General features: G+C 45.0%; 1 long non-coding RNA gene across 1 annotated transcript in view; it reads left to right on the top strand.

Moving 5' to 3' along the window:
* LOC109285804 (uncharacterized) overlaps window positions 1–12,991 on the top strand; it is a 38,692-nt gene extending 25,701 nt beyond the window's left edge. The window contains exon 5 of the long non-coding RNA XR_009462574.1: window positions 12,804–12,991. This is a non-coding gene — a long non-coding RNA (uncharacterized LOC109285804). The remainder of the gene's footprint in view (window positions 1–12,803) is intronic.
* Window positions 12,992–13,231: the final 240 nt, after the last annotated feature.

Here is a 13,231-nt window from a genome sequence, read left to right as displayed (position 1 = left end):
GGGGGCAGATCATTGCCCCCTGTGGTGAGGGAGGGGGCAGGGGCAAGCACTGCCCAGGTGTGGATGGGGGGGGCTCCTGCTGCTGCTGCTGTTTGTACTCTAGGAGGGCAATGTGGGGTGTGCGCGCCCCTGGATCAGGGCAGGGCAGGGGTCTTCTTGGCGGGGGCTGGGCTTGGAGCAGGTGCCGGAGGTGCTGGGAGGATGTTGCATCCACCCCAAATGTTGCCTCGCCTCCACTCCACTCCGAGTAATGCTGCTGCCAGCTGCTTGGTGCAGCCCTGGCTCAATGCCCCGCCTCCGCCCATGCACTGGGAAGAGCTGGGGCTGCGCCAGGTGGCTGGTGCCAGCGGAGCTAGGAACAGAGCGGTGGTGAAATTTGGAGTGGATCCAGCATTCTGCTAGTGCCTGCTCTGAGCCCAGCCCCTGTTGAGAAGAGCCCCGTGCAGCCCTGGCTGCAGCCTGCCCTGCTCCACCCTGCGCAGATTTGGGGGGTACGTGGCCCCTCCCCATTCGCTCCGAGGGTACAAGCAATGGTGGGAACTGCTCCCCCCTCCACAAACCGTGGCTTTGGCCCCCCACCCAGGCAGTGCCTGCCCCGTCCCTCACCGCGGGGGGTATTGATCTGCCTCCGCATGCCCCTTCCCTCTCCCCTACCCTTCCACCACACCGTACTTACCAGCTGGAGGCAGCTCTCCATGCTGCCAGCTGTGCTCCTCGCTGCCTGAATGCTGTGTTGTGGCTGTGCGCAGCACAGGCTTTTATCGGCCAGATTATTGGCCCCATTGGGTCGATACCTGATACAGCCATTTTTCTTTATATCGATACTGATCCGATTTTGGACTGATGTATCGGTGCACCTCTAGAAAAAAAGAGAACATCTAGTTGAGCAGCTAGTAAAATAAAATAACACAGATAAGTATTAATATCAGTAGCTCCTACAACATGAACAATACCTACAATATTAACAGATGCAAGTAGCACTTTATTGTTTCATATTTTAGAATTTTTATCCATTTGTGGGGATCAAATCTTTGTACGGAATATCAAGACCCCAGAAACTGCCAGAACGCTAAAAATTCCTACTCTGTAATTCTCTCCCCTTAGCTTCCCTCTGGCCTTGATTTTATAAGCCTGTCAATCCCACACAGAGCTGTCAAAACACTTTCGAGCTGAGAAGAAAAATGCAAAATTTGTTGACCGTAAATATCTGGGTTCCATTTTTTTGGCTGTTGATTAGGATAACATTTCAAAAAACTTCTGGGGAGGTCAGAGGGGCAAGAGTAAGTCCTTTCTATTTCCGTGGTATTTCTTGAATTTCTAAATTCAGCCCAAAGCATTAGATACAACATATTCCTGAGAATTAGAGCAATGAAAGGGGACTGGGAAGCTAGGAAATCTCTTTTCAAATGTTGTAGCACATCTTTATAAGTAAATTATAAAGATGTGCCAGGAACCACATTGCATAGTTGAACACAGTAATCCAACTGTATGTGGCTTATGAATATAAGCCAGTAATTTGGAATACACAGTTTGTGTATGACCGGAAACATATCTATACTCTGATGTTTTGTATTTATATATTGTTTACTCTTTTTTGTAATATTTTGAATGACTGTGAAGGTCTGGTCTCTCTCTTCATTGTAATCTAAGGGGCTTTTCCACTGACTAGTTATCTTTAACCAGGACAAGAGAACTTGCTGCATTTTCCTTCAAAACTAAACCCCAGGCATCTGCAGAATTTTCTTGAATTCTTTCCTGGTACAACTTTTGATGAATGTGACTGAGCTTCTAGTTATAGCAGCTGTCTTTTGAGAGGGGACATTTACTATCTGCAAAATGTATCTAGAATGATAGAGTATTAATACTGTGTAGAGGGAATAGATTAAATTTCCAGATCTAAGAAAAACTGGATACACACATGCATACCAGCTTTCTAAATGTTACAGCCCTCAGTCCTTTTTCTTCAGTCCTGCAATAGCAGAATTATGTTTGGAGCTTCTTGGATCCATCTAATATTGTTATTGGGTGGTAGACTTGAATGCTGCCTCCTTAAGACAGTACAAGAAGGTTTTAAAAGTTTTTGAGACTTGTCACAGAGCGGACTGGTCCTGTAAGGTGAAATGGGTTTAACTCCATCTGTGCCTAGCTTTTGTCTCCAGGTGATGGGAATGGGCTGGTACCATAATTGGATTAAATGGCCAAACATCAGAGAGCAGACTGAGAGTGGTACTTTTTATTATAGGGCCTGCTCTATTATGAGAGAGGCATGTTTACACGACAGTGCTGTGGAGAGGTACCTGAACTTTGTCTAAACAAGGTGGCTAGACGATACTAGAAGGAGTATGGCCATATTAATGTGATGCTCTGTCTTGGCTGATCTCCCTGATTAGACCTTGTTCAGAGCTAGTTTAGGTGTTGCTGCCTGGCACTTCACTGCGTTGTATAGGCATACCCAGAAAGATAGAGATTCAGATTCAGAGACTGCAAGAAAAGGGGCTTGTCATACCAGCCAGAGAGAAAGACCTGGTTGGAGAAACCTACAGTAAGATGCAGAAGCAAAGCTCTTTAAGAAATGATTTGGAGGCTCAAACAGGAGGTCAATAGGAAATAGTCCTGGCTGGATTGTGTGAATACGTGCTGAAAAGAGTTGACCCTCTTGCCCCTCACTTTCAGATACCGTAAGCAGCACAATGGATACTGAGTCCAATAAAGACAAAGAAAATGGGCAATCCCATGAAGATGCTGGATAGCTGGTCTTGTTTTACTGAAGTGTCTTTTAATAAATTAGATCCTGGTACTTATGATTTATGTCTCAGTTCTGAGATCTTCACGAGTAAAGAAACAGTTTCTGGCTGGGTTTGAAGTTGAAGAAAGTAAAATACTGTTACAGGTGATCAGAGATGTGTCTCCCAAACAGTTTTGGCCCTAAGGAAGATGGGCTATAAAGAACTTCATACAAAAGTGAATCCAGAAAGTATAGAGTTTGGGGTGGGAATGATGGGATCCTACATAATTCCAGTCAAACTATGAAAGAAGACAGGAAATGAACATGAATTAATAAATAAATTTGATAGGTAAGAGCTCTAGATTATGACAGAAAACAACAGTCCCTCCTTTAAATTGGGAGAGTCCCTGAATTTATATTACATTATGGGAAAGTGGCACTAAATGTTATTCTCCTAGTATCCTCCTCTGAATGCAGGTTGACTAGAAATGAAAAAGCTATTTTCCATCTTAAGTGAAGACCTACACTGAAGAAGAATAAACTTTTTCAAGAATAAAGATGAACATCTGAATTAATGTAAAAAAAAAAAAAAAAAAGGGACACAGCCAATATCTAAATTACATTAATGATGTGGCAAGACTTGGGATAAGACACTGCCTGGTTGTCTAAAACGCACATCTTGGGTTTATCAGACAGATGGCTAATGGGATTTTTGCAGTTTTAGGAACTTCCATTTATGTTTTGGAAGATAAAGAAAATTGTTTTAACTTGCTTAACAATTGAGCAAGTAGCAGCTTTTATCGGTGAGTCATTTGAAAGAGATCAGGATCCCCTAAGTAATTCTGGAAGTTTGTTAGGAAAACCATGGAGTAAATAAGCAGTTGTTCATAAGAGTCTGCCAATAAACAAACAGGGGCATATGGAAATCTGGAAGAGAGGTTTTGGCCAGGAAACATTCATAGAGCTCAGGGAGAAAGCAGTGATGCTATACTTGTTCCTCTCTCTTGTGTGGTCTTGGGGAGACAGTTGGCTGTCATTATAAATAATGCTTTATGGGCCAAATAAGACAGAGTCTATGGCCGCATCCACATGAGCAGGGGTGTACATTTGCAGCAGCACAATTAGTGGCGCAAAATTGTGCTACAGTGCACTCCCCTGCTCATGCAGTTTGTAGCAGGACACATTGTCCCATTGCTCTATGTGCTGCCTGGAGCTGGCTGGGAACTCCCAGTCAGGGGAAGGTCCCAGGCAGCTCCAGGCTGGGTGGGGAGCTGTCCCCATGCATGGAGCTCCCAGCCCCTGCTCCATGATCGCAGTGGAGTAGGAGCTGGGGAGCTTGTTGCCTGCACAGCTCCATGAGCGTGGAGCTGGGGGTTGGGGTGGAACAGGCTGGGGAGCTTATTCCCCCTTCAGTTCACGGACCTGGGCCAGGAACAAACTCCCCAGCCTGTTTCCCCACCAACTCCCTGCTGCTGAAACTGGGTGGGGAACAAGCTCTCCAGCCCCTGCCTGCAGGGAGCTCCCAGTGCTCACGCCACGATTGCTAGGAGATGCTTATCTCCCCAGTTCCCAGTCCTAGGTTCTCTCTCTTCTCTTCTCAATCCTAGTCTCACCAGGCACACGGTCCCAGTCAACTTATTTCCCTTGACCACATCAGACTCTTGTCTCAGGTTGCATGGAAAAGGAAGACACTTGAGTGCCAATTCAGTTGTACTCAGTGAGACTACAGGAGAGAGAGAAGATCCCTGCTCTCAGTTCCACTGCCCTGGGCCAGCTCAGCTTAGACCAAATGGGAGCAGTAATTAGAGGGAAATCTCTCTGGTCTGCAGCAGGTTCTTTTGCTCTGTGTGGATGCTGCAGGTACAGACAAATTGTAGGTGCTTATGTACATTTTTGTCAATACTAGGAGCTGGAGCCCACCGTGGGGATAACACATGTGGTTTGGGCACATGTATCACCTGAGATGATAGAACACGCTCAGTTGCTCTGTGAGGACAATGCATACACAGTGGGTGCATCTACATGTCCTATTAGCATAGATCAAGGCAGACAAGGTTCCTTGGGTGAATTTAACCCCTGTAGCATAGATCAATACACTCTGGCACATATTGTGCCAGAGTTTATTGTTCCCGAGTGCCATGTTTGAACATGCACCTGGGACCACAGCACGTTGAGCCAGGTTGAAGCAGTCCCACCCTGGGGGGTTCAGCCTGCCAGCCCAGGGCTGCTCCAACCTGACTGAAGGTGCTGCGGAGGTCTGGTTGGGGCACAAGGATGCTCCAGTGCAGGCTAGGTGGCCGGAAGCCCCCGCACTGAAGCACCGTCATGCCCCAGCCACCCCTATACAGCCAATTAGGCAGCTCCACAGTAAACATCTCCTGTAGTGCTAGTCAGACTGGGCGCATCTAGGAGTTAAGAGGATATGGAGCATGTTTACCGAGTATGAAGTTTTACCTGTTTAACTCGTATAAGCAGCTCACATGAAAATGCACAAATTGAGGATTTCTTTGTTTTGGGTTTGGTTTTTTTTTTTTTTTTTGAAGCTTTCCAACTTGGACAAATTTGGGCAGATTTTTTTTCAGCAACAGGCACATTCCTGTTGCAGAAACCATCATGGGGCCAGGGTTGCCAATTGTTCTTAAAGGCAAAAAATGCTTGTCTATAAAGTCCTTAACTAAAATGGAGCTCTCTGTAAAAACCGTGAGCTCTGTCATCGAACTGAGGCTGGAATGCAGGTGTTAACAGGCAGAGCAGAGCAGCACCACAGTTCAGTGCCCCTCAGGGAACTCTCAGGGCCTTATGCCTCTGTAGCCCTCTTCCCCAACACGTGCTGCATGAGCTGCTCCCCTTTAAGGTAGGCAGGGCCACACAGCCCAGGCAGTCTGAGACACTAGGCTAGATAGGGAGAGGGCAGCACAGCTAGATTGCTGCTGATCATTAAGCAGAAAGGTAGATAGCTCTTGTCCACACGGATACATGCATATTTCCAATCAAATGTTTTATATTCAGTGGTTGTATTCATCCCAAGTCAAACACACCTTTCTGTAGAAGGGAAGTATAAAAACCTGTGTACCACTATAATCCCACTTGTGCCTATTTTAGGGACTTGAATGGTGTATAGATCTCATACTAGTCTTCTGCACAAAAGCAGATTTTACTGCCCATAAATAACAACTCCAGCAGAGCTGATGGTATTATCCTAGGATGAACCTGATCCTTTAAATATAGAATTGTTTTATATAAAGAGTCCTTTACAAACCATTATTAGTCCTGGAAAGAGAGGCAGCTGGCAAAGACAGAAATGAAAAGAGGTACTATAGAGATACTAATTTCCTGCAGACCAGCTCTGCACAAGCTGTGTAAACTTTCTTCAGTTAAACAAATGTTGTGAGGAGGAAACTCTCCTTTTTCTGAGAAACATTCAGTAACAAATGACTGCATAGTCTTCCTTTCCACAAATTGTATGCAAGCGACTTCCTTTAATCAATCTCTTGATTCTTGAGCATAAAACACATCTGCTTGTGGATGCAGAAACAGGTTTCTTGGACATTAATATGCACACAGAGATTTCATGTGAAGCTTTGCTACACTCTATTGCTGTTCCATGCACACATACAGAACTGTTCTTTCTTTGGCCTGCTTGGATACAAACAGACATTAGATATAACAAACACTAGCTAGAAGTAAGAATGTGCCTTATTAAAGTTCCAAATACCCTGTGCAATTGGCAGGAGATATCATAGAACTAGGGTCGGAAGGGACCTTGTAGATCTTCAAGTCCGACCCCCTGCCTGGGCAGGAGGAAAACTGGGCTCAAATGACCCCAGCCAGGCAGGCAGGCAGGCAGGCAGGCAGGCAGGCAGGCATCAAGCCTCTTCTTAAAGACCCGTAGGGTAGGAGCCAGCACCACTTCCCTTGGAAGTTGGTTCCAGATTCTAGCCGCCCTAACTGTGAAGTAGTTCTTACAGATGTCTAATTTAAACCTACTCTCCAACAACTTGTGGCCATTATTCCTTGTTATCCCGGGGGGCGCTAGGGGAAACAAGGTCTCCCTCAAACCCTTCTGGTCCCCTCTAGTGAGTTTATAGACAGTCACAAGGTCCCCCCTCAGCCTTCTCTTGTGAAGGCTGAACAGGTTTAGGTCCCGTAGCCTCTCATTGCAGGTTCTGCCCTGCTGTCCCCAGATCATGTGGGTGGCCCTCCTCTGGACCCTCTCAATGTTGTCCACATCCCTCTTGAAGTGGGGTGCCCAGAACTGGACAAAGTACTCCAGCTGCGGCCTGACCAGTGTCGCGTAGAGGGGGAGGATCACCTCCTTGGCCCTACTTGAGATGCACCTGTGGATGCACGATAGGGTCCAGTTGGCCCTGCCGACCGTGACCTCGCATTGTTGGCCCATGTTCATCTTGGAGTCAGTAATGACTCTAAGATAATTTTCTACCTCCATGCTCTCAAGAAGGGAGTTTCCCATCTTATAAGTGTGCTGCTGTTTACTACTACCCAAGTGCAGCACCTTGCACTTGTTCGTATTTAAACGCATCCTGTTTTTGTTAGCCCACCCCTGCAACCTATCCAGGTCTTGCTGCAATCTTTCCCTCCCCACTAGTGTGCCCACCTCACCCCAAATTTTGGTATCATCAGCAAATTTGAACAGGTTGCTTTTCACCCTGTCGTCCAAATCGCTGATAAAGAAATTAAACAGTGCAGGTCCAAGGACCGAGCCCTGGGGGACTCTACTGCCCACTTCCCCCCAGGTCGAATGTGACCCCTCCACCACCACCCTCTGAGTACAACCCTTCAGCTAATTTGCAATCCATCTGACTGTGTAGGCATCGATGCCACAGTTGCCCAGTTTTTTAATGAGGATGGGGTGGTCAACAGTATCAAAAGCCTTGCTGAAGTCCAGAAAGACTACATCCACGGCAACACCTGCATCCAATGCTTTTGTGACCTGATCGTAAAAGGCAATCAAGCTACGTTGCTTTTGATTGTGGTAGGAGCATGTAGAATTGGTTTATGCCTTTTTTTTTTTTTTTAAAGTTAAAAGGCACAGAAGATGGAATCCAGGTGAGATGGTCCATGTAGTTCTTCACTGAACCTGTCACTGCTTTTGGAGACTGTGCTGGCTGTACTATTCCTTAGGGCAGTGCTGCTTAAATTGGGCTATATATTATTCTCAGGGGTATGCAAGAAGAAGGAGGAAAGCAGAAAAAGTTTGAAGTGGAAAATATAAATGGAAGGAAAGGAAGAAAAAAACCCTCTCTACTATCTGTAAATTTATTGGAGAGGTAATTACAATGGGGTGGTAGTGACATTTTTATATACATAGTATCATACTACTTAGGGTCGGAAGAGACCTAAACAGATCATCAGGTCCGACTCCCTGCCCCGGGCAGGAACAGGTGCCAGGGTCATATCACCCCAGCCAAATATCTGTCCAGCCTCCTCTTGAAGACCCCCAATGTAGGAGAGAGTACCACCTCACTTGGGAGCCCATTCCAGAGCCTGGCAGCCCTAACTGTAGAGTAAGGTCTCCTGATGTCCAGCCTGAACCTTCTCTCTAACAATTTGTGGCCGTTATTGTAGGGCCTGCCCCGCTGCTCCTTTATCATGCAAGTGGCCCTCCTCTGGACCCTCTCAATGCTAGCCACATCCTTCTTGAAGTGTGGCATCCAGAACAGGATGCAGTACTTCCAACTGCAGCCTGACCAATGCCACATAGAGGGGAAGGATCACCTCCCTGGACCTGCTTGTGATGCATCTGTAGAAGCATGACAAGATGCAGTTAGCCTTACTGACTGCTTCCTCGCATTGGTGGCTCATGTTCATTCCAGAGTCAACAAAGACTCTAAGATCCCTTTCTGCCACTGTGTTGACAAGAAGGGTGTTCCCCAGCCTATAGGTGTGTTGCAGGTTCTTTCTCCCTAGCTGCAGTACCCTGCACTTGTCTGCATTGAATTCCACCCTATTCTCATCCGCCCACCTCTGTAACATGTCTAGATCTAGCTGGATTCTGTCCCTCCCCTCCAGCGTGCCCACCACGCCCCCACAACTTGGTGTTGTCAGCAGATTTGGACAGCGTGCATTCCACATCCGCATCCAGATCGCTGATAGAGATGTTGAACAGTACAGGTCCCAGGATTGAGCCCTGTGGGGCTCCACTGCCCACATCCCTCCAGGTCAAAAATGACTCGTCCACTACCACTCTCTGGGTGCAATCATCTAGCCAATTTGCCACCCATCTGACTGTGTAGGCATCAATGCTGCAGTCACCAGGTTTTTTAAAGAGAATGTGGAGCCTTCGTAAAGACTTTGTTTTTGTGAATTTGACAGGGAGTCCAAGCATTTGATGCACTTCAACAGAGGAATCAAGAATGACCTGGAATGCTTCAATTTAGTGGGCACACACAACACAATCATTAGCATATTGAAGATCAGTTTTGGAGGTGTTGGTTATTGTCAGGGTCCACATAAAAGTTTTATGCCTAGTGGTTAGAGCCAGGGAGTGTTACCAGTGTCTGTCATCAGGGGGCAAGCCAAAGTCAAACTGGGATTCATGCACTGAGCCAGGGGGGTTACCAGAACTGGACATCTGAAAGCAAACTGAGGTCAAACCAGGGTTCCAAAGGTCAGGGATTGGGTACGCGGGCAGGAATGCATGAGCAGGGACCAGGGAAGTCGTATGGATGAGAGCTACTCACAAACTGAAGTCAATTTTGTTGCTTAGCAGGGGCCAAGTGCTACAAGAGCTCCTTAAAAGCAGCCTTAGAACTAATCAGCAGACTCAGCTGGCCCTGCTTAGGGGGTTGAGTACTGTTGACCTAGTTGCCCTGCTGCAGTGCAGAGCCCTTACAGGTATCTTGGACTGGAATGTAACTACTTGCTATTAAAGAGATTCCTTCTCTGTACAGTACTAGATGCTGACTCTGGATGGAAGCCTGTCAAAAATGAGATGCGGAATAGCTGTGATCTGGATGGAAAAGAATGATGCAACCTAATACATAATACTTGCTTGACTCTCATTCCAATAATGAAGGGTCTGTTTCTGATCTATTGCTTAGAACCATTGCTGTCATATTGTCATGAAGTTTGATGGTAACACATTTTGACAGGCATCCAAATCTCATTAGAATCTTCCACAGGGCCTCTCTGATTTAATCAAAGGCTTTAGTCAGGTCAGTGAAGGCCATGTAAAGATCTCTATATTTTTTGTGGTGCTTTTGCAGTTGCCAGGCACCCAAGGAACCATCCCTCTGAGGTCCAAGGATGGTACAGCATTCTATAAAGACAGCCCCACCATCCATGCACAGTAGAAGGAGCACTTTCAAGAGCTCCTCTTTTCACAAACATTGTGCCTGTAATAGAACAGTCAACCTTTCGTGAAGTCCTGTATTAGTCACACCTCATGGCAAGAGATATTGAAACGTAGTTAGCATTTTACAATAGACTCAGGGTGAAGACATAATTCAGGTGCAAATTATAAAGGAAAAGTCCTTATACTATAAAAGCATCTAGTTAGCCACTCTTGAAGTCAAATTCCTGTAGATGTCGGTGGGCACGTCTATATGAGATGCTTACTGCGCAGTTGACTAATTAGTTGCACAGTAAATGTCTCAACATCTACGTGTGTGCAAACTAATTTATTCCAGTATTTACTGGAGTACTATCCTTCTGCAGAGTAAAAAACTTAGTAGAAGCACATGTGTAGACACTGGAGGGGCTGGCTGGGCATGAGGGTGCTTCACTGTGGGGGCTGCCTGCCAGCTAGCCCACACTGAAGCACCTTTGTGCCCCAGCCAGCTGTTCTACAGCATGTTTAGATAGGGGGAGCAGCCCCAAGCTGGCAGGCTGACCCCCATGGCCCCATGTCAGCCAGGGCTGCTCCGCCTTGGCTTAACATGCTGTGATTCTGGGCGCACATGCAGATGCACACCTGTTCAGCAATGAACTCTGGAGTTAATTGCTGCACATTAATTAGCATGTGTAGATGCACCTAGTCAGTGCAGAATCAAAGCATCTATAGTTAACAGCATAGCAGAATGCAATAAGTTACTTGCAAAAAGAAATCCCTCTTGCATAAATGTTCATAATTTAAAGTCTCCTTCAGGGGAAAAATCCTTTTTAAGCCTACGTATAATAAACTTTGAGATCTTTGACAAAAAAACCCAATGCATTCTAATACTCTATATACAAAAAGACAGCAGGAAAATTTTCCTTTGGTCCTGTTCAAAAGGATCTCACTAGATTGGCACAAGAACAGCAACATCTAAATGGATAGGTTTTGGGATTACAAGACCTTGGAGTCATTGCAAGTGGTTCTCTACTTACGTCAGCTCAGTGTGCAGCTGGGACCAAAAAAGGCAATAAAATGGTGGGCATCATTAAGAATGGAACTGAAAACAAAATGTGGAACATCATGTCATTATATAAATTTGTAGTGTGCCCACATCTTGAATATTGTGTTTAGTTCTGGTCTCTGCATCACAAAAATGATGTAGAATTAGAAAAGGTACAGAGAAGGGCAACCAAATGATCACGGGTATGGAGAAGTTGCCGTATCAGGGGAGACTAAAAAGGCTAGGACTTTTCAGTTTGGAAAGGAGAAGATTGAGGAAGGGATATCATAGAGGTCTATAAAATCATGAAGGCTGTGGACAAAGTGAACAGGGAACTGTTGTTTACCATGTCCCCTAATGCTAGTATTTTGAGACAACACTGAAATTGGGACAGGTTTAAAACTAACAATAGCAAGTACTATTTTATACAGTATGTAGTTAACTTGTGGAATTTATTGCCAAAGAAGGTGATAGAGGCAGGTAGTGTAGCCAAGTTCAAAAAAGGACTAGACAAATTGGAGAGGTTTTCTCTGGCATCTTCCAATTAAATACCCTCCCTGACATCCACCATTATTAATAGGGCATAGAGCACTCTAGAGCAATGATTCTCAGCCATGGTGCTAGAGCACCTTGAGGTGCCAGGAGATCTTTTGAAAGGAGCCACAGGAAGCAGGAGAAGATAAGCAAGGTATTAGGAGGCAAGCAGATAAGGGTAGGCTTAGGCTCTGTCTAGATACTCCCCTGCCCCTACTGCCTGCTCCTCTGCAAGGAGGTAAGCCCTGTAATAAATAAACTAACTTTTGAGATGGAGTACTGCTTAATTCAAGGTATAGAGCGGTGCTTCGAGTCTGAAGGGTGCCTTGAGTCTAAAGACATTGAGAACCACTGCTGTAGAGCTGTCCCATTCAGTGTCTCCTTCTAAAGCATCCATTTCTTCCACTGTTGGAGATAGGATACCGGACTAGATGGATTATTGGTCTGAACCAATAAAAAAAGTATGGCATTTCTGTTCTTCAACTTTGAGTTGGGTATATCTAACTTCAGAATAATGACATTTCTCCAATTTTTGTCTTTGCAAGTTTGGGGAAGCTATTTTTCAAAACACTGGGCTGGATTCTTCTCTCCCTTACTCCAGAGTTTCATGCATGTAGCTCTGTGCAATTAGACTGTGTTACCCCCGATTTAAGGATTTTTGATACATTATAATCTGCCTGGCAACTGACTCCCCAGCCCAGCCCAGCCCCTGGCTTGTTTACTTTTCATTCCATCCAGGAAGAGCACGCAGCAACTGCTGAAATTTCCTTAGCCTGACAAAGGGTTTTTGAACCCGAAAGCTTGCTTAATAACTATTCTCCAACTATTTGGGTTGGTCTAATAAAAGATATCAAATTCACCCAAGGAACCTTGTCTACTCCTGATTTAAAGCATTTTATGTGAGAGGAGTTCTAGGCCCTCTGCACCTAGTTGCTTGCATGTGTGAGCATTGTAGGATCATTGTATTCATATTTAAAATTTTTAAGATAAATAAACAAACCAAAAATGGGAAAGGCATTTTCCCCAAAACTATCAATCTTACTTTACTCTTACTAACTATGCAGCCATAATGAATTTTTTTGAGCATAGCCAGGGTTCAGGCATTCTTTATACATGACTTTTGCCTTATCTTTAGACTCCCCTTGCATTTACAGGCATTACAAATTCTCTTTGTATTGGTTTATTGTTTTTTTTCTTTTTAATCGCAGATTTTTAAGTGAAGACTTACGAATGATAGATTACTATGTGCCAAGCTGTCTGTAGGTGTTGGAGAGCATTTACCTGTGTTAAGTTTTCTCATGAGTACTGGAGAACCTTTGAAGCAGACAACTTTTGCTGAAAGCAATTGCACTGGAAACTTGTTTAATCGCATTAAAATTTTAAAGGAGGTGCTTTAGCCTGACTCTCTCGTCCTGCCATTGCAGTTGGATTTTCAGCTACATTCCTAATGCATTTCTGAGAAGGAAAATTGGTGGGAGGCATTATTCTTTCCAATCATTCTTATGCAGCTAACATATGAGATTCCCCCACTCTTTTATAATATAACACTTGTTTTTTCATTGTTGCTTTAAAAGTGTCCAATCACTTTTTACTTGAAAGACTAAAGAAACAGAATAATTGTTTTTTTTCCTTCCTG

The sequence above is a fragment of the Alligator mississippiensis genome, chromosome 5 (assembly GCF_030867095.1).
Source record: "Alligator mississippiensis isolate rAllMis1 chromosome 5, rAllMis1, whole genome shotgun sequence".
Lineage (NCBI taxonomy): Eukaryota > Metazoa > Chordata > Crocodylia > Alligatoridae > Alligator > Alligator mississippiensis.
Note: the sequence above shows the minus strand (reverse complement) of the source record. Positions and strands in the feature narration are given on the sequence as shown.